Here is a 21,687-nt window from a genome sequence, read left to right on the forward strand (position 1 = left end):
GCCTTTAGACCAGGTCTGTTTCTTCTGCCATGCAATTTGACATTCCTGTTTTGCAAGAAACTTCTATTTTCTTCTAAACCTCCATCTTCCCGGCTGGGGAGCTGGGAGGTAGAACATGGATATATTTCTCTTTCTAGATGTGATTATACAACAGGAATTTTTATGCCTTTTGCAGGCATATCTTCAGCTCTGAAAATAAGCACCACACTGTCAGCAAAAGTGCAGGCACTCCTTGGGCAACTTCCAGAGCTGGCCACTTGTTGGGAAGGGGCACCCGGAAAAAAGAGAAGCACTCTGGCCCAGACAGTGATTCACACCTACAAGCAGCAACTCAACCATGTCTTTAAAAACAATTCTAGACCTGGCACCTAAAATATGATAAGTTGATGAAATAAATTATAGCTGACTTTGTTCCTAAGTAAAGTCTTTGCTCATTACCAAGAAGGACCTTTTTTTCTTTTTTCTATTGAAGTATATTGACATGCAGTGTTCTATTAGTTTCAGATGTAAAATATAATGATTTAAAACTTCTATGCATGACTATATGCTCATTAATATAAGTATACTCTTGATTCCCTTTATCTATTTCACCCAGCCCCCTACTCACCTCCCTTCTGGCAACCTTTAGTTTCTTCTCTGTATTTAAGAGTATTTTTTTGGTTGTCTCTTTTTTTTTCTTTGTTCATTCATTTGTTTTGTTTCTTAAATTCTACATATGAGTGAAATCATATGATATTTGTCTTTCTCTGACTGGCTTATGTCACTTAACATTATATCCTCTAGATCTATCATTGTTGTTGCAAATGGCAAGATCTCATTCTTTTTTATGGCTGAGTAATATTCCCCCACATATACGTATAACATCTTTAGTCATTCATCTATGGATAGACACCTGAGTTGTGTTCATATCTTGGCTATTGTAAATAATGCTGCAATAAATATAGGGGTGCATATATCTTTTCAAATTAGTGTTTTCATTTTCTTTGGGCAAATACCCAGTAGTGAAATTACTGGGTTGTATGATAATTCTATTTTTATTTTTGAGCAACTTCCCTAATGTTTTCCACAGTGACTGCACCAATTTACATTCCCATCAACAGTTCATGAGGACTCCCCTTTATCCACATCCTTGCCAACTCTTGTTCTTTCTTGTGTTTTTGATTTTAGCCATTCTGACAGGTGTAAGGTGACATCTCATTGTGGTTTTGATGTGCATTTCCCTGATGATGAGTGATGTTGAGCATCTTTTCATGTGTCTGTTGACCATTTGTATGTCTTCTCTGGAAGAATATCTATTCAGTTCCTCTGCCCATTTTTGAATAGGGTTTTGTTTGTTTTGGTTTTCTTCTTTTTTTTTTTTTTTTTTTGGTGTTGACTTGTAAAAGTCTTCTAAATATTTTGGATATTAACCCTTTATCAGATATATCATTTTCATATATCTTCTATTCAGGAGGTTGGTTGCCTTTTTGGCTTTTTAAAAAAAATTTTTTTTAACGTTTATTCATTTAAAAATATTTTTTAATATTTTTAATGTTTATTTATTTTTGAAAGAGAGAGAGAGAGAGAGAGAGGCAGAGTGAGCAAGGGAGGTGCAAAGAGAGAAGGAGACACAGAATCTAAAGAAGGCTCCAAGTTCTGAGCTGTCAGCACAGATCTTGATGCAGGGCTCGAACCCACAAACCGTGAGATCATGACCTGAGCCAAAGTTGAATGCTTAACCCACTGAGCCACCCAGACGCCCCAGTGTTTTTGGCTTTTTGGTGGTTTTCTTCACTGTGCAAAAGCATTTTTTTTGTTGTTGTTGTTTTTTTAATTTAGTCCCAACAGTTGAATTTTGCTTTTGTTTCCCTTGCCTGAGGGCACATACCTAGAAAAATGTTTCTAAGGTCAATGTCCAAGAAATTACTGCCTGTATTTCCTTCTAGGAGGTTTATCATTTTAGGTCTCACATTTAGGCTTTAAATTTATTTTGAATTTATTTTTGTACGTGGTATACGAAAGTAATCCAGTTTCATTCTTTTGCATGTAGCTGCCCAGTTTTCCCAGTACTATTTGTTGAAGAGACTGTCTTTTCCCCCTTGTATATTCTTTCCTCCTTTGTCATAGATTAATTGGCCATACAAGCGTGGGCTTATTCCTGCGCTCTTTATCCTGTTCCATTGATCTATGTGTCTGTTTTTGTGCCAGTACCATAGGGCTTTGATTGCTGCAGCTTTGTAGAATATCTTGAAATCTGGGATTGTGATACCTCTAGCTTTGTTCTTTCTCAATTGCTTTGACTATTTGGGATCTTCTGTGGTTCCATACAAATTTTAGTACCATTTTTAGTTCTGTGAAAAATATTGTTGGTATTTTGATAGGGATTGCATTAAATCTATAGATTGCTTTGGGCATTACGGACATTTCAACAATATCGGTTCTTCCAATTCATGAACATAGAATATCTTCCCATTTCTTCATGTCACCTTCAATTTCTTTCATCAGTGTTTTATAGTTTACAGAGTACACAGGTCTTTCACCTGCTTGGTTAAGTTTATTCCTGGGTGTTTTATTCTTTTTGGTGTAATTTTAAATGGGGGGTCATTTTCTTAATTTCTCTGTTACTTCATTATTGTATAGAAATGCAATAAATTTCTGTATATTAATTTTGTATCCTATAAATTTACCGAATTTGTTTACCAGTTCTATTAGTTTTTTGGTGGAGTCTTTGGGTTTTCATGCCTTCTGCAAATAGCAAAAGCTTTACTTTTCCCTTTTGGATACTTTTCCCAATTTGGGTACCTTTTATTTCTTTTTGTTGTCTGATTGCTGTAGCTAGGACTTCCAGTACTATGTTTAATGAAAGTGGTAAGAGTGGACATCCCTGTCTTGGTCCTGATCTTAGAGGGACCCTTGAGTATGATGTTAGCTGTGGGTTTGTCATATATGGCTTTTATTATGTTGGGGTATGTTATTTCTAAACCTACTTTGCCGAGAATCTTTATCATGAATGGATGTTGTACTTTGTCCAGTGCTTTTTCTGTATCTATTAAAATGATCATATGGTTTTTATTCTTTCTCTTGTTGATGTGATGTGTCACGTTGATGGATTTGTGAATATGGTTCTAGCCTTACTTTCCTGGAATAAATCCCACTTGATCATGGAGAATGTTTTCTTCAGTGTATTGCTGGAGATAGGTTGCTAATATTTTGTTGATGATTTTTGCATCTATGTTCATCAGAGATCTTGGCCTACAGTCCCTCTCTCTCTCTCTCTCTCTCTCTCTGTCTCTCTCTCTCTCTCTCTCTTTGTAGTGTCTTTATCACTTCTTTGTATCAGGGTAATGCTGCCCTTGTAAAATGAATTTGGAAGCTTTCCTTTCTCCTCTATTTTGTGTGCTAGCTTGAGAAGGATAGGCATTAATTCTTCTTTAAATGTTTGGTAGAATTTACTTGTGAAGACATCTGGCCCTAGAGTTTTGTTTTTGGAGTTTTTTGATTACTGATTCAACTTCATTGGTAGTAATCCATCTGTTCAAATTTTCTTTTTCTTCCTGATTCAGTTTTAGACAGTTACGTTTCTAGGAATTTATTCATTTATTTTATGCTGTCCAATCAATATGTATTTTTCACCATAATTTGGGCTAACACATTTAAGGGGAAAAATAAACTTTTCAGTTTTGTGATTTGGAAGCTTATCGTTAACAGTGTCGAAGGAAAGTTAAAAACAATCCAAAGTTTGTTTTCAACACTGTGATACACACTGATCAAAGGGAGAAAGCAATCAATTAACCAAGATTTCTTTCATCCTTATTTTCATCCTTGTATTAGTTACCTGTTGATGAAAACAAATTGCCCAAAACTCAGCAGTTTAAAGCACTACACAGTGATTGTGTCACAGTTTCTATGAGTCAAGAATCTGGGTGCCACTCTCTGAAAGCCTTTGGCTCAAGGGCTTTTATGAGGCTTCAGTCAAGCTGTCAATAGGGCTGTAGTCTCATCTGCAGACTCCAGTGGGGAGGCTCCGATTCCAAATCTATTCACTTGGTTGTTGTCAGGCCTCTGTTCCTCATGGGCAATTGGACTAAGGGCCCCTGTTTCCTACTGGCTATGAGCTGAAGGCCTCCCTCAGTTCCCTGCCACGGGATCCCCCACAGTGCTGACTAAAAACATGGCAGCTAGTTTCCTCCAGAGTGAGTGCTGAGAGAAAGAAACAGAGACACAGAGAGAATACTCAAGACAGAGCCATTGCCTTTTTCTAACTTAATCTCAGAAGTCACACTCCATTACTTCTGCTGTTTTCTCTTCACTGGAAGTGAGTCACTGAGCCCAATACATTCTCATGGGGAAAAGATTACACAAGGAGGCAGGGATAATTGGAGACTTAGAGGCTTCCTACCACAGCTCTTATTTCTAATATTATAATGTGTACTCCATGCTGGAGAATGTCTCCTACTAGGGCACTGAGACTTCTGTAATAATTAGATGCCACAAGCAAATCTGAGCTCCTTTGAAAATTTATTGTATCAGAATTTCTCCACCAACTTGCAAACACATGCTTTTAGATGAGGGTCAGTTTATCCCCATCCCCTCTTTCTCTCCTTCCTCACTTGCCCCCATATACATACTTTCCATTTAAAACCCAATATTTTAACTGGGTTTAGCATTGTGAGGAAGTAAAAACCACCAATCCACCAGACAGAAAACCTGACTGACTTTATCCCAACTAGCTGTGTGGCTTTAGCAAAATCATTTAAGTGTTTCGGGTCTCAGTCCCTCATTGGCTGAAAGGAATAGTTTGAGCCCACTGATCTCTCAGGTGCCTTAAAGCTTTAGAAGTATATGAGATTATGATTCCGTGTGTGACAACTTGGGATGAAATAAAATGCATGACAGAAATAAAGATCTCAGAGGTCTGCAGTGAAGGTTAAGGGGATGAGATTTAGAGATTTTTATAAAGTACTTTGTACACTGTAAAGTGCTATACCCATGTAAGGGCTTATTATTGTTTAGCTGTTAACATGAAGGGGTCAGGGTAGGACAGACAGTAATGGAAACAGTCTTACTATTCAGCCAGTCAGTTTCAGGTGTTCCCTCCTTTCGGTCCATGTTTCCCCCCCCCACCCCCCCCCCACCCCCTCCCACCCCCCCCCCCCCCGGTGAAGAAACATCAGCATTAGTAAGGGAGTAACAGGGAAAAACTGACCTTTTCCCCCTCACACTGAAGTTCAAGATATCTTCCTTGACTTGCATGTATCAAATTCACAGTGTGCTTGCTTGGCACTCAGGAGGGTTCTTTGCCTTACCTGTCTTGCCCCTGACCTCTATTCATGTTTCTCTGGCCGCACCCTCCACAACAAGAGCTTCTCTCCTGGACCCTCTCCCGCAGATTCTCTCTTCCCTCTACCAAACCTTCACTCAGCTTTCTGTTCTTTGGACTCCTTCTCTGTGAGATCTCACTCTCCCTTGGGTAGTGACTCCAATGTGGGTCATTTGTCAGTGTCAGCTCTACCTGGTCCCACAGCAAACTGCTAAATATGAAGGCATTTAAATTATCTTTGACTGTAGATTTTATGCACAGAAAAGACCTTTCAGGGTTTGGGCTGATTATAGAAAGCACTATTACATTTATTAAAGTCATGTTAATAAATGCATTTCCTCCTGAAGCTGTTGAGTGCATCTTATAAATCATATTATTTTATTTAAAAGTCTAGCAAATTTTAGGAATCACAGTTAAGGATCCCTTGAATAATATTTGGTCTCGTTTTATAAGCCAAATTAAATTAAACACCTTTGAATATTTTTAATTAATTTATGAATGTACATACCTTTAAGTACTTGAATTATCCAATGACAAACCTTCCCATGCATTTAAGTGTTTCCTATAAACCTAAGTAAGGACATTTTTTTTTTTTGCTGTTTTCATTTTATTTTTTATTTTTTTATTTTTTTTCAATATATGAAATTTATTGCCAAATTGGTTTCCATACAACACCCAGTGCTCATCCCAAAAGGTGCCCTCCTCAATACCCATCACCCACCCTCCCCTCCCTCCCACCCCCATCCACCAGTAAGGACATTTTTTAATGTGATGAAACCTAAGTTCAATAAAATATTCCAATATTGTTTATAAATTTAGCAAATATGTTCATCAGTATAAACTAGGGTATGATGTGATAGTGAATGAGACCTGCAATCTTGATGCCTTGGCACCATGAAAAAAAGTTAACCAGAACATCACTGACAGAAATCTTGACTCAAAAATTCTAGACATAAGTCCAAATGGGATTTCTAACTTGAAGGAGAGCAGAAATCTTTATAGAGCTTTAGAAAGAAGAGATCTGCTATAGTTAAGCCAGTTTCAGGAATCATCAAATCAAGGAGAGTTTTCAGAAGAGAGAAGAATTGCTATTGTGGATTGGCAGCCATGGTTTGAGCAATTTGAATTTATCAGAGGGGGTGGAGAGAAACAGTCAGGGGCAAGAAAGTGGTCGGGGCACAGCTATTGGAGACAAGGATGTGTGGGAGTCACAGTGGACAATTCTATCTTTCATGGTCTCCCACAACACAATGCGGGTTTATTTCTCCTTCAAGTGGGACCAGTATGATTCACATAGTCCTCCTTCATCTGATACCAGGCAGGTCACATGCTTCCAAGGTCACCTTTACAAGGAAAGGGGGAGGAAGAAGACATGCCTACTTTGACAGCTTCTACCCAGAAGTAAATACCAACTGGGCAGAGGTTTCTTAATACGAAAATATAAATGATAACATAATATAATGATAATATAAAAATAAGATAAATGATAATTTTGATTCTTTAAAATACTTCTACGTATCATTTTGTGTCTTCCCAGGGTTTCTGGCCCTCCAGGGCCGGGAATTTGGAGGGCTACTTTCTGAGACTGTAGCACAACTGGAAATTTTAGCCAAGGAGCTAACTGTACGGATTCGTGCCTGTCACTGAGGCATTATTTAAAAACAGGCTTGTCACACTCAAAGCCTACATGGCACATATCCCTGTGGTGCTCATGGAATAGACCAGAACCCGGGTCATAACCTCTCCTGGCCACTGCATCACTTATTTGGACTTTGCATTTCTTCAACTCTGAAGACAAATGTCTTTTTTATCTAATTCGAATTTGAACCTTTGGAACCTGATGGAAATCTGCATTGTTTTCATCAGCATTTACAAGTTTTAAAATATTAAGTGGAGGAGAAAGAATGTGTAGTCATCTTCAAGGTGGACAATAAAGAGGGAAGATGCTACCAAGGTGGTTTAAGAATGAAACCCTTCTCCCCAACCCCCAAAACAAACACCAAAAACACACTTTTACACTTAGAGCTTAACCCCCGGCCCCTTATTGTGCTTGAAAAAAAGAAAAAATATCGGTTGTCTCCCCATTATTACAAAAATACTACCCTACCCTTGGAAAGATCCACATCCAAGAAAGGACACTGGATTGAGGATAGCAATAGATCAAAAATGAAAAGGTAAAGTCCTTCCCACGCATGTGTCTCAGACTGGTGAGGGGAGAGACCCGCAGAACAACAAGAACATATGTGATGAGAGCGTGGGGAGGGGAACCCTAAGTCTTCCCAGGCCAGTAGGAAAGGAGACAGTGCCAGGTGAAGAGAGGTGAGGGGGGACATCCTCCTGCCAATGAACTGGGTAGAGTGGGAGAGAGAGCCAATTGCAGGCAGAAGGACAGTGATGTGTAAAGACACAGAGGTGCGTGAAAATAGGCAAGAGTCCAGCAGTGCTGTGAATTGGTCCGGGTGGGGTGGGTAGAGGTTGAGTTATGAAGGATATCGTATGTTGTAAAAAGGAGTCTGGACGTCATCCCAAAGGTGATTGGGAGGCAATAATAGATGTTAAGTAGAGAAATATCATGATTGAATTTTCATTTAAGAGGAATCAGTCTAGTGTTAAATGCTGGGGAGGGGGTGCTGGCTAAAGACAGGGGGACAAATCAGAAAGCTGCTGCAGTTGTCTGTGCAAGATGGGGTGAAGGCCTGCGTCAGAAATTATGCACGTACGGATGGAAGAAGAGAACGCATAATGCTTTTAGAAGAGGAATATCAAAAGAAAAGCAATTCTTTGGCTGAAGCAAGAATTTTCAGAGTCAGAAGTTAGGGGATTATACAAGTGCCCTAAACAGCAAAATGTGAAACAGAACTCTCCGAAAATTCTGTAATTCCCAGCAAACAGAATTCAGCCTCTGTAGTGAAATGCTCAGCTCCCCAAATCGCCTTGCCTGCCCCATTCCCTTTGACCTGCCTTTCATCGGTCGTAGCTCCCTGTTCTGCCCTGCAGTCTCCCCAGTGACCTGGCCCACAGCCCATCTTCCTTTTGGAATCGGCTCAGACGCTGACTTGCTCTCTGACAAAGAGCCAATTCCATCATCCCTCCAGATCCCAGGTTCCACATCTATATACTGCACACCTACTGATACTGCGTCCCAGGGTTGCTGTGAAAGCTCCTGATAAATATCTGTAAAGCACCATACAAATGTGAGGTATTGCTATTGATGAAAGCAAAGTAAGAAAGGATATTAGGGAGGAATTCAGGAGGAGAGGGAGAAGTGTGGGTGGAGAAATTTCTGGAGCTGTTCATTATGCACAGTTGTCGCAGAAGAATTAAGTACAGCCTTGCTCATAGTCCCGCAGTGAGATTAATGCACCACAGAGTAGAGTGTGCTGGAAAGCATGTGGGCTTTGGACTTGGCCAGGTTCGGGTTTGAATCCTAGCTTAACCATTCCGTGACTCTGTGGCCTTGAGCGAGTGACCTAACCTCTCTGACCCCCCATTCCATTAACTGTGGTATAAAGAAATAACTCCTCCCTTCCTTTCAGTGTTTTGAGGGTTTTGTTTTGTTTTGTTTTAAGAATTAAATGAGTTACGAGGAGAAAGCAGGCAAAAAACTCTTTGATCTTGGCCACAGAAACTTCTTACTCAACACATCTCCGGAGGCAAGGGAAACAAAGCAAAAATGCACTACTGGGACCCCATCAAAATAAAAAGCTTCTGCACAGCGAAGGAAACAATCAGCAAAACTAGAAGGCAACTGACAGAATGGGAGAAGATATTTGCAAATGACATATCAGATAAAGGGTTAGCATCCAAAATCTACAAAGAACTTATCAAACTCAACACCCAAAAAAACAAATAATCCAGTGAAGAAATGGGCAAAAGACATGAATAGACACTTCTCCAAAGAAGACATCCAGATGGCCAACCAACACATGAAAAAATGCTCGACATCACTCATCATCAGGGAAATACAAATCAAAAACAAAATGAGATACCACCTTACCCCTGTCAGAATGCCTAACATTAACAACCCAGGCAACAACAGATATTGGCGACGATGTGGAGAGAAGATCTCTTTTACATTTTTGGTGGGAATGCAAGCTGGTGCAGCCACTCTGGAAAACAGTATGGAGGTTCCTCAAAAAGCTAAAAATAGAACTACCCTACGACCCAGCAATTGGACTACTAGGTATTTAGCCAAGGGATACAGGTATGCTGTTTCGAAAGGACACATGCACCCCAATGTTTATAACAGCACTATCAACAATAGCCAAAGTATGGAAAGAGCCCAAATGTCCATCGATGGATGAATGGGTAAAGAAGATGTGGTATATATATACAATGGAGTATTACTCGGCAATCAAAAAGAATGAAATCTTGCCATTTGCAACTACGTGGATGGAACTGGAGGGTACTATGCTAAGGGAAATTAGTCAGAGAAAGGCAGATATCATATGACTTCACTCATATGAGGACTTTAATAGACAAAACAGATGAACATAAGAGAAGGGAAACAAAAATATAAAAACAGGGAGGGGGACAAAACAGAAGAGACTCATAAATATGGAGAACAAACAGAGGGTTTCTGGAGGGGTTGTGGGAGGGGGGATGGGCTAAGTGGGTGAGGGGCATTAAGGAATCTACTCCTGAAATCACTGTTGCACTATATGCTAACTAATTTGGATGTAAATTTAAAAAAATAAAATTAATAAAAAAATTTTTTAAGAGAATTAAATGAATTAACACTTGGCAGTTAGATAGTATATAGAAGGGGTTCAACAACATTGATTTCCTTCTTCCACTCCTAATTTCTTTCTCCGTGAAAAGTAATATAGTTCGTGCAGGAGCTCAGCTTCTCTGAGAGCTGCTTTCAAAAAGGAAAATATGCTGGCCTGAATTTTAATCCTCTCCCTGCTATTGCCAGGAGTGGTTAGCTATCAACCAGCGAGATCGCCAGATGGCCCAACGGTCCAGATTATTCAGAAACATGTGAACTGCTGATAAGAACACAGCGAGTCGAAAGAATAAGGGGCTGGAGCAAGTCAAGCATCTTTTAAGTGTAACTTTATATATGGGTATGAAAACCCATAATCTCAGTAATTTCTGGCACAGTGATTGTCTGTAAGCATTTGTTCATTGTTCAATAGGAGGTCTGACAAATTTAGCCCATGGGGAGGACTTTGGTCAAATGTCTTGAGTCCTCAGGACATCAGACGGTCTGCCAAATGTGGATGGAGATATAATAATTCTTTGTAAAGTTTGTGCCTTCACTAATTAAGAATACTGAAAGATTAGGTTTATTAAATGGATCGTGCTCCAGAGTTCTGGAATGAAGAGTATTTTTCCACTCAAAACTAATAATCGCTAAAGATGGGGGGTTAATAGGAAACGAGAATTAGCTTTTGTTTCTCTTACTTGAATCGCTCTGCATTCTTCACATTAATGTTTCAACGTGGAGGACTGTGTGCAGAGAAGGGAAGGAAAAAAAAAAAAGGAAAGCAGGGGAGATAAGGGGCGGGACTGGGAGGGGTCACCTTCTTCACAGATCAGTTCCCAACTTGGTCCTCTTCTGGCAACGAAGTGCCTCCTCAGACACTGGAGGAGGAGGGAGGAAGACAAAGGAGGGGAAAGAAGAAAAGGGAAGAAGGAGATAGAAAAAAAGAAGAGGAAAAATCTGGAAGGAGGAAAAAGAAATGTAGAAGACTTCAGGAAGAACACATGTCACAGAGATGCTAGACTCCAAGTTAAGCTTTGTCAATCTAACAAATGAGCTGAGCCCCTACTGAGTGTCAGGCACCATGCTGGGAGCCTGGCAATACGGAGCTGGGGACGCATGGTTGCAGCTGTGAGACACTTGCAGGAAAGCATCAAGGCTGGAAACCACTCAAGTGAAGGCCAAGAAAACTTGGCCTTGCGTTGATTATTAGGAGGCACAGAAGAGGGCAAGCAAGCGCTTTTTCTCCAAGCGCTCTTGCTGGTGAATTCCCTTTTATCGAATGGGGTTTCTATTGACATTAACTTCTGGACTTTTTCAAAAGATTTCTTAAATACACTGTTTGGTAGAGAGGCTGGGAGAGAAAGGGACGTGTGTGACTTTGCATCTCAGCACATTTCATTCCCCTATCCAAACAGATGTTGTTTGGCCAGAGCAGCACAGAGTAAAACATGACTACTGGATTTGGCATGAAATGGACCCCTTAACCTAGGTTGACTGAGTCATTTGCAAGGAACAGGACTGCATTACCTTTGGATACTGTCTAAAGAAGGACAGTGTCAGCCGAATTGCTCATCACCTGTCACGTTCATCATCACACTCACTACTGCTGTGTGGCTGGGCTGGGCTCATGGTGGACCTCAACACGCAAAACTCCCAAGATGAGCCCGACACAGCTGCTCCAAGAGTGTCAGCCTTAGGACTCAAATAATGAGAATAAAAGGTCTCCTTGCTCCTCCTCCTGCTGCACCACTTACCAAACTTCAGGAATCTCTCTCTTCCCCTTCTCCCTCTTTGCTCTTACCATCCCCCCTGTTCAGCACCTTCTCTTGATGCTGGTGACAGACTTAGAGGTTCCCACACTCCTTAGGCCTCAGGCGCTGGGTCTCTGACTGTTCATGAGAAATCCCTGGAAAGCTAATTAAAAACTCAGGCAGTCAGGCCCCACCACTTATGATTCTAATTAAATAAGTTTGGCATAGGGCCTGAGAATCAACATGTCTAACACTCCCCCCAACCCCAGGTGATGCTGAGACAGGTGGCAGATAGACAAGACACCGGGAACCCTGGGAACACCCGGAGCCTGCCGGAGTGCACTGTTCAGGAGAGAGATGGGTGGACACCTCACACAGGCCACTCGGGTTCCCTCCAGCCTGTCGGACCTCTTTGCATTGGCTCTTCTTCCTGGGCTCACCTCTTTGACGTTGACGGTCCCACAGCTCTAGTCTCAGTTCATTTGGCTTATTCTAGGCATTCTTCCTCATTGCCCTCCTCCACTCCTCCGCCTGGAAGCACCTTGCAGATTGAAGACCGGAATGTTTCTTTCTAGCCCAGATCTCACTTCAAAGCTTCAGATATATTTTCAGGTGGTTGGCCCACAAGTACCTCGGGTGTCACATGCTCAGAATGTAATCCGCGGGTTTTGATTCTAGGTGAGATGAATGTTGGCTTGCAACCTCCAGTGTGTTCCTGGTGTAAGTTGAAACTGTTCCCACTACACGAAGGGCAAGGAGAGGCTGAAGACGAAGGAAGAACACCCCAGATGGTTAATAAGCAAGGGAACTCACATAGGAGGCTTTTGTTGGGCTGCAGCAAGACTACTGGATCGCTGCACCTGCCAGCCAGAATCTCAAAAGTTTATGCAGACGCCTAAGGGGGCTCAGCCCTGTATACCATCCAGATGATCTCAACACACGTTTCTCTCTCAAGGCTGCATCCCTGAAGTGGCTCCTGGTGCCACTTAAGGTGAACCAACAGTCCCATCCTCTTAACGACCTCCTCCAGCAATGGATAAACACACTCCATCCGCCCTGTCTTTCTCACTGAATGCAGCTCCAAACCCTGGACCAGCCATTGGAGGACTCTGAAAAGCAGCAGGTGGACTGGGAAAGAAGACCAGAATTCAGAGTGCCACTGAACTGGTGGTGGTGAGTTCCCCATTTGTACTTCTGTGTCCCCCAGCCTGGATGCAAGACAGCCTGAAACCCAGAAGTGGGGACCAGGATGCACCCAGAGAGCTCCAGGGACACCCTTGGCCTTGGCTCAAAGAGCGGAAAAATGGCTCCTGAGAGAAAATCTCCCATTTTTCTTCTTGCTGTTCTAGCACCCAGCCCAGCCTCACGCCATCCCTCCCCAGTGGCAGCAGTGAGATCGGGGGCAAATGCTTTCTGCCATTCACTTTTCCTAATGGTGCTTTTTGAAGGACAAGCATTGATTGTGACAAAAATCCTATATATCCTTTATATTTCTTCAAATATTTACCATTTTTAATGTTCTTCCTTTCTTCCTGTAGCTCTGAATTTCCATCTGGTATTATTTTCTTTAGCCTGAAGAACATCTTTGAGAATTTCTTATAGTGTGGGGTCTGCTGGCAAAAAATTCTTTCAGCTTTTGTTTATCTAAAAATGTCTTTATTTCATTTGCATTTAAGAAAAATATTTTTGCTATGTATAGAATGTCAAGTTGGCAATGTTTTGCTTTCATTGCTTTAAAAAGATGTAGCTCTATATCTTCTAGCCCCATTTTTTTCCTAAAGGGAAGTTAGGCATCATAAATATAATTATTCTTCCTTTTATAATGTTTCTTTATTTTGATGCTTTGAAGATTTACTCTCACTCTTTGGTTTTTAGCAGTTTGACTATGACGTGGTTAGGCATGGTTTTATTAACTTTAACTGTTTAGGGCTTGCTGTGTTTCATGGATGTCTGGGTTGCTGTTTTAATTTCTGGGTTGCTGGTTTTTTTTTTTTTTTTTAATTTTAACGTTTATTTATTTTTGAGACAGAGAGAGACAGAGCATGAACAGGGGAGGGTCAGAGACAGCGGGAGACACAGAATCTGAAACAGGCTCCATGCTCTGAGCGGTCAGCACAGAGCCCGACACGGGGCTGGAACTCATGGACCGTGAGATCATGACCTGAGCCAAAGTCGGATGCTTAACCAACCGAGCCACCCAGGCGCCCCTGGGTTGCTGTTCTCCAACCAGTATAGTTGCCATTTTTTTCCTGCCCCATTTCCTTTGTCATCTCCTTCTTACATATGTGTTAAAGTTCTGGAGACAGTCCTACAGCTCAATGAAGCTCTGCTCATTTAAAAAAGTCTCTTTCTCTCTGTCCTTCAGCTTCGATGATCTCTACTGACCTGACCTGTCTTCGTGATCAATATGCCTTTCTTTTGTTGTGTTTAATATATTGTCAATGCTAGGAAATGAATTTTTTTTCAGATACTGTGTTTTCCAGTTCTAGGATTTAAATTTGATTCCTTTTTCCATTTACACATCACTGCTGACAATTTCTCATGTCGTCACTCATTATAACCATGCTTTCCTGAAATTAATTAACGTATTTACCATAATTATGTTACAACTCTTGTCTATTAATTTCAACATTTAGTTATTCTTTGGGTCTCCTTTTTTTTTTTTTTTTTTTTTTTGAATGAGAGAGAGAGAACACAGGCCCTTGCACAAGTGGAGGAGGGCCAGAAAGAGAAGTAGAGATAGAATCTCAAGCAAGCTCCACACCCAACATAAAGCCCCATCAGGGCTCAATCTCATGACTGTGAGATAAGACCTGAGCCAAAGTCAAGAGTCAGACACTTAACCGACTGAGCCACCCAGGCGCCCTTCTATAGGTCACTTTTTATGATTGACTTTTCTCTTGACTATGTCACATTTCCCTGTATCTTTGCATAACGAGTAAATTTTTGTTTTACAGTAGGTGCAGTGAATGGCACTTTGTAGGGACTCTGGATTCATGTTTCTCTGAAAAATATTGACTTTTGTTTTGGAAGGCAGTTAAATTACTGGCCGTGACCTTCTTTTAGGAAGGCTTGGTTTTAGGCTTTGTTAGGGTCGTTCTATTTCAGTTTTGCAACTATCTTAGGGTGAATCCTTTGACCTTAAGGCCTAAGGCATAGCTTCCAGGTTTTAGTTTTAAAATCTAGAGGCATTTTTCACATCTATTTAACTGGCAGGACTTGGATTCCAAGCTGTATCTGTGACGGGCACCTCCGTAATCTCTACTCAGCTCTCAGATGTTGTGCCTCCCTGGGCACCTCTGAGTCTCATCCCACCCATATGCAGTCCAGGAGCACCCAGTGATTCAAATGGAGTTTCTACATTGATTTGGGGGCCATCCTATGTGGCTTCTTCCTTTTGGGAATTCTATCCTCGCTCTCAATTGTGGGTGTCTCCAGCAGTCCCAAACTCCATCTTCTGTTTCCGAAGTACTCGGAGACTGCTTTCTGCTTCCTCTCTGGCTGCCACACTCTGATGGGCCTGGGTGTACCCTTAGAGGAAACACCGTGTAAGTGCACATCTCACTCTGGAAGGATCAAATCCTCACCAGTTTCTGCCAGCTTTTGTTCTTCTCCCAGTTGTTTGTTTGCTTTTTACCCCAGAGTCTGTAATTGTTGTTGGCCAGAGAGTGTCTAAATGTTCCATTCTGCCATTACTCTTTTTCATACTTTTCATCTGTTTTCCCTCTGTGTTATGGTCTGGATAATTTCATCACATATATCTTTCCATGCATTAAATTTCTCTCTGGCTTTGTTTCAGTGACTATTTAATCTGTGGGTTGAGTTTTTAATTTCAATGACTGTGTTTTTCATTTATAGAAATTCTATCTTTTTGAAATCAGCCTTTTTTTGCCCCCCAAGGGCCTTGTTCTTTCTTATGTTTTTAATTCCTTTTTAAGTTCCTCATCATTTCAACTATACTTATTTTATAACCTCTATCTGGGAGTTGTATTATCTGCACATCATGGGTGGGGGGATCAAATCAAGTTACCTATTTGGTTAGTTGATTTCTATTCATGATGGTTTGCATCATTGTGTACTTGAGTTTTTGACTCAAATTTGGATTTTGAATTTATGTTCAGCTGAGTTTTATATGTGGAAACAATCCTTGGTGAAGGGTATATCCATCCAAAGAGGATTTTCATTGAATTACCAGATATCCCAGTACCATTGCTGACCTGGGTACACTTTTAAACTAATTTCTTAGCCTCAGGGTTCTTGTACCTTAGCAAACTTTTTTCCAACCAGATAGAAATAGACAATTTTCCTTGACATATCCTTATGCTGATAGGTAGATTTACTTATAGTTCTTCTTTTTAATAAGGGATTAGCCATTTAAGAATACTGGTTCTGGGGCACCTGGGTGGCTCAGTCGGTTGAGCATTCGACTTCGGCTCAGGTCATGGTCTCACGGTTTGTGAGTTCGAGCCCCACGTTGGGCTCTGTGCTGACAGCTCAGGGCCTGAAGCCTGCTTTGGATTCTGGGTCTCCTTCTCTCTCTGCTCCTCCCCTGCTCACACTCTGTCTCTCTCTCAAAAATAAAGATTTTTTAAAAATTAAAAAAAAAAAAGAATACTGGTTTTGTAGAAGGTTTTGAACCTCTTGTGGGTCCAAGATCTCAATTCCTGTGTTTAAGTGGTCATAAACCCAAGCATCCTCATTTCACATCCATTAATGTGGCTGTTATAAACAAAATAAAACAGAAAATAGTAAGTGTTGACATTGATGTGCAGAAACCGGGACCCTTATGCATTGCTGATGGGAATGTAAAATAACACCGCCACCGTGGACAACAGTATGGCAGTTCTTCAAAAAATTAAAAAGAGAATTACCAGTTGATCCAGCAATTCCGTGTCTGGGTATATACACAAAATAATTGAAAACAGGGAGTTGAAGTGATATTTGTACAACCGTGTTCATTGACAGCAGCAATATTCACAAGACCCGAAAGATGGAAACAATCCAAATGTCCGTTGATGGATAAATGGATAAAGAAAATGTGGTCTATATCTATACATCTAGGTCTATATCTATATCTGTATCTCTGCATGGTATTGTTCAGCCTTTAAAAGGAAATGAAATTCTGATACTTGCTACAACATGGATGAATCTTGAAGATATTATGCTAAGTGAAGAAAGCCAGTCAGTCACAACAGGAAAAATACTGCATAATTCCACTTATGTGAAGTACCTAGAGTAGTCAACCTCGTAGAGACGGAAAGTAGAATGGTGGTCGCCAGGGTCTGGGCAACGGGAGGAGGAGGAGGGAGAGGAGCCACTGTCTAATAGGTACAAATGTTCGGTTTTGGATGATGAAAAAGTTCTAGAGATAGACAATGGTGATGGTTGCACAACAATATGAATGTATTTGACATTACTGAATCGTACACATAAAAATGGCAAAGGTGGTAAATTTCATGTTATTTGTATTTTACCACAATAACAAAAAAAATAACAAAAATTACAAAAAATAAAATTAAAATAAAAATAAGAAAAAACTTTTTTTTTAATCAAACCTCTTAGATTCTAAAACTGGAAACTATCCCCAAATCCAGGGAAGGCACACTGTCAGCTCAAATGCTCACTACTCTAGGGACTTATTTTACTCTTTAAAGAGCTTAACTATACATTTAAACATTTTCTTTTAACATTTTATCTACAGTTACTCGATGTTTTGTTAAGGGACGATTTCTGTTATTTCTACGTTTGTTCATAAGTAGCCTAGTCAATGACGTGAGGATTTTAAACAGAGTTTGCAAACTGGTGGCTTACAAGTTTTATTTTGTTTGTTTCTCATCTGGACATTTCACACAACACTCCAGATTTCTATCTTCTCTTGAAAATTTGGAATCTTGGTCCATATTGGGTCACATTCTCACCTGGCAATGACAAGCTGAAGCTGAGCAGTGGCCTCCCCTTTGAGATGGGATAAATGCCCTTGGGATTGCCAGTTGCCAAGGTAACTGACACAGGAACCACTGCCCTGTCTTGCATTCCTGACTTCTGGAAGTATTAAATTGGGCAGGCACAGGGCTAATAGCACTCTATCAGATTTTTATGTGTGGCAATCAAGTAAATAATTTCTTCTCTTCAAACAAGCCTTTTTAAAGTCAAACTCCTATCCATTCTTGAAAGTGCTCCTTTCTTGTTACCTAACAGAACTAGAAGTCTGATTGAAGATGTCCCCAAGAGTCAAAGAGGTGTCACAAAGTTTCCGGCAAGGAGGGAGTTTTAGTCTTTGCAACCTCCATCATTCCATAGGCCTGCCTTCACCCTTCTAGCCTTTCCTTCTCATGCGTTAGACGGTATTGTATTTGCTTTCATTAGAAGGGCTGTGATGAAGTAGATAGAACACTGCAACTGACAATCAGAACACCTTTGTCCTATTTCCAGCCCTGTTTGTTACTAGCTGGGGACATCGTTCCCGGAAAGATCAAGTGACAAGCCCAATCTCTCAGGATCCATCTCTGACTTCATCACCTATCTGCTGCCTCTTCCTTCCTTCCCTCCCACAGGTATTTTGTTAAATGACCCCAGTGGGTCATCCTCCATCAGTCTAATAAGCTTCTTTCAAGGGCACAATTGCATTGAGGGAACTTAAAAAATCAGAAAAACTAACCAGATAGCCAGTGTCCCTTGAAAAGCATAATTCTAGAGATTAAACAAGCAAGTAGACAAAAACCAGTATTCATGTCAGAAAATGGCATAGTTATCTCTGCCCTTAAGGTCAAAATCTCCCAGTTTTGTAAATATTGTCAACGAATCCACTTAAACAAAACCCTGTGTGGGCAAAGTGAAACATTTCTATGGACCCAGTGTGGCTTATGAGCCACTAATTCAGAGAAGGAAATCCTAGATAATGGAAGAATTGCTTTATAATTTATGTGTTTAATAAGTTAGATGTATTAAACCTCAAAACGTAGCACTTCATGCTACATTCCCTAATGATTTCATACATAAATCTTTAGCGTCTTGTTAGTCCCAAAGAGAAGTCAAACCATTCACTCATTTGTTTTTCCTCATGAGGACTCAGCAGGATGTGAGATAAAGAACAGATGCTTGTTCTAGCCAATGTTTTCATGAAATTGTAGATTTAGGAAGTACCTCGAGAGCTTCTGGTCCAGAGATGGAGAATAACATAGCACATATACAGCCGCCCTGTCTTCATGGCAGACATTGCCTGGCACAATATCTGAAATTCCCACCCTTGGGGTTTGTATTCCTTTGGATTAACCTCTGAGTCTCCCCGGGTTCTCTCTGAAAAAGAGCATTTCCAAACTTGTATTCCTTGAACCACTAGTTTTACAGGATATTCTTAAGTATTTAATAATTTCTGTGGTTGGAGCAGTCAGGGTTTACTTGCAACCTGGATTCCGTCTAGCTAGCTTAAGTAGCAAAATAACTATTATGATTGCTATTGTTGTTATTATGTCCTGGGAGGTCAGACTTGTATGTTACTCAGCCAGAAACAATGCAGCCAGGGCCAACAACAGGCGGAGAACAATGCCCAACCACACTGTGGCAGTTTTCTGGTACAAACACCACTGTTGCTATCGCCTGCCGTTTGGCAACTATTGCACTTGAAAGTGGACCCTGGGTACTTTGCCAAGATCCCTTAGGAAAACCAGACACTCACAGCCCTGTGCTTGTCAAGAGATGCAATTTCGTTCTAATGCGTTGACTTCCTTTACCAGGTACCGCCTGGGCACACATCTGATTAGTTGCCTCTAGGCTATGTGCCGGCACCCGGCCTGCAGGGGAATCCTGGGAAATGTAAATTTTGGAAAATGGAGGTATGCACACTGTAAGGGGCAGGAGGGTGAGAGGTGAGTGAGCCAACCCACGGTAACTGTCACCTGATCAAATTAGTTGAAGCCAAATAGCCATCTTGGCTAGTCTTCAGAGCTTTTAAATAGCTAGTATTTTTCTGACACTGCAAAGAGGATTTTTTTTTAAAGTTATGCTACCAGGAACACTTTTTTTCCTGACCTTCCAGAGCTAGAATGTTCTATGGGACACAATTTGAAGACCACTACATGATGCCCTTAAGACATCAAATATGATTTTTTTCTGTCGGTGGCAACAAGCTCATGTCTACAAAGGCCTAGGTCTTGGTAACTTTTGACAGACAGCTAGCAGAAGGACTAGGTGGTTAGAGCCCTCGAGAGGGTAGACTTGGGTAGATAGCCATGGCGGGGACTCTGAGCAGCTCTGAGTCACTCAGGACAGTATGGCCTAGTTGTATTTCCTGGGGGTAAAGGGTGACTCTGCATTGTTCCCAAGTAGTGGTTTCTGTTACACCACAGATTATTGTTCTGTGAGGATCTTTGAGCTGAGCCCACCAAATGCATTTCATCGAGGACTTTTTATTTAAATGGCACCCCCAATACGAAGGGTCATTTTCTTTTCTACTGATGACTCACTTGTTGAAAGCCAGCGTTAGTGCTCAGATTATTGAAAAGAGCATTTCCTAGTGATTTGCAATACATTATCATATGGGACTCTGATTACAGCTAAGGATTTCCTCATAAAACCAGCTTGAGCATTTACTACATTTCTGGAGAAATATATGTGTTCTTTGCCTCTGTGAGGACGAGGTTATGGGTTTTATATGGGTTTGGGGTCGGGGGGAGAGCACCATCCTGATGCTGCATAGTTGTCGAGATGAAGTAAACTCAGTCCAAAAAGTAGAATCAGCCTTGATCTTTGTCCAAAAGGATTCTTGAAGAAATGAAATAAGACACAAGGCAGAGGGAGGATGAGAAGGCGTTTGGTTGATCTCATGAAAATGGAATCTGTGAGCATGAAGACAGAGCAATGAAAATCTGTAGGCAGGCAGAAAATACAAGCAAGTCAGTGAACGCAGTGTCTTTTCTTCCTCTCTGCTCCAGTCCTTCCATTTCCTTACTGATGAGTCTCTATTTGCCCACCCAGAGTTAGCACCTGACTGGGCCACCGGGCGCCTGGACGTCTGGTCAAACATTATTCTGGGTGTGTCTGTGAGGATGTTTTTAGATGAGATTAACATTTGAATCAGTAGACTGAGTAGAGCAGATTTCTCTCTCCAATACGGGTAGGCTTTATCCGATCTGTTGAAGGCTTGAATAGAATAAAAAGGCTGAAGAAGGGGTAATTCTCTCTCTCCCTCTCCCTCCCTCCCTCTCTCTCTCTCTCTCTGTCTCTCTGTCTATCTCTCATTCTGTTGGTTCTGTTTCTCTGGAGAGAAAACCCTTGGGTTTTGTCAATCATTCGCTGATGTTCTGTTTCCTTGTTCAAATAATTGGGACATTTCTGCCTACATTCCTTAATTCAAATTCCTTGGCTATTTTTTCCAAATCAAACCAATAAAAATCTATTAAGCAATGATCCTTATACTTTTTGGTCCCAGGACCTCTGTGTCATCACATATCACTTAGTTTCTGGGAAATTCCAATGTACAGCCGTGATAGAATAAGGGTGAAAAGGAAACTACCATCTTAATATTACTATGAGTATAGTTCTGTCCTCACAGAGTTCCAGGAAGGTCTTGGGGACTCCCAGGATTCCCAGACACTTAGAAAACTGTTGCTCTATGGCATCTACAAACGGTTTTCTTGCCTCCTTCCCTGGGACCCTGTTATCCCACATCATTGCCTCACTGATCTTCCTAAAACAAACCTTTGATTGGGATATTCCCCTACCTAGAGATGTTTTTGTAGCTCCTTATCAACCGGAGGATAAGTTATAAGTCTAAACATGGCACAACAGCAGCAACCGTGATCTGGGCCAGGCCCATCTTTGCCTGGAAAACTCCTGTCTGTGCTTTAAGTCTCAGCCCAGTTAACTAGGAAATTATGATAATTTTCACATATATCTTACCTAAAATACAATAAAAATTCTACTAAATT

Source organism: Panthera pardus, unplaced genomic scaffold (genome assembly GCF_024362965.1).
Source record: "Panthera pardus isolate Hobbes unplaced genomic scaffold, ASM2436296v1 HiC_scaffold_1, whole genome shotgun sequence".
Lineage (NCBI taxonomy): Eukaryota > Metazoa > Chordata > Mammalia > Carnivora > Felidae > Panthera > Panthera pardus.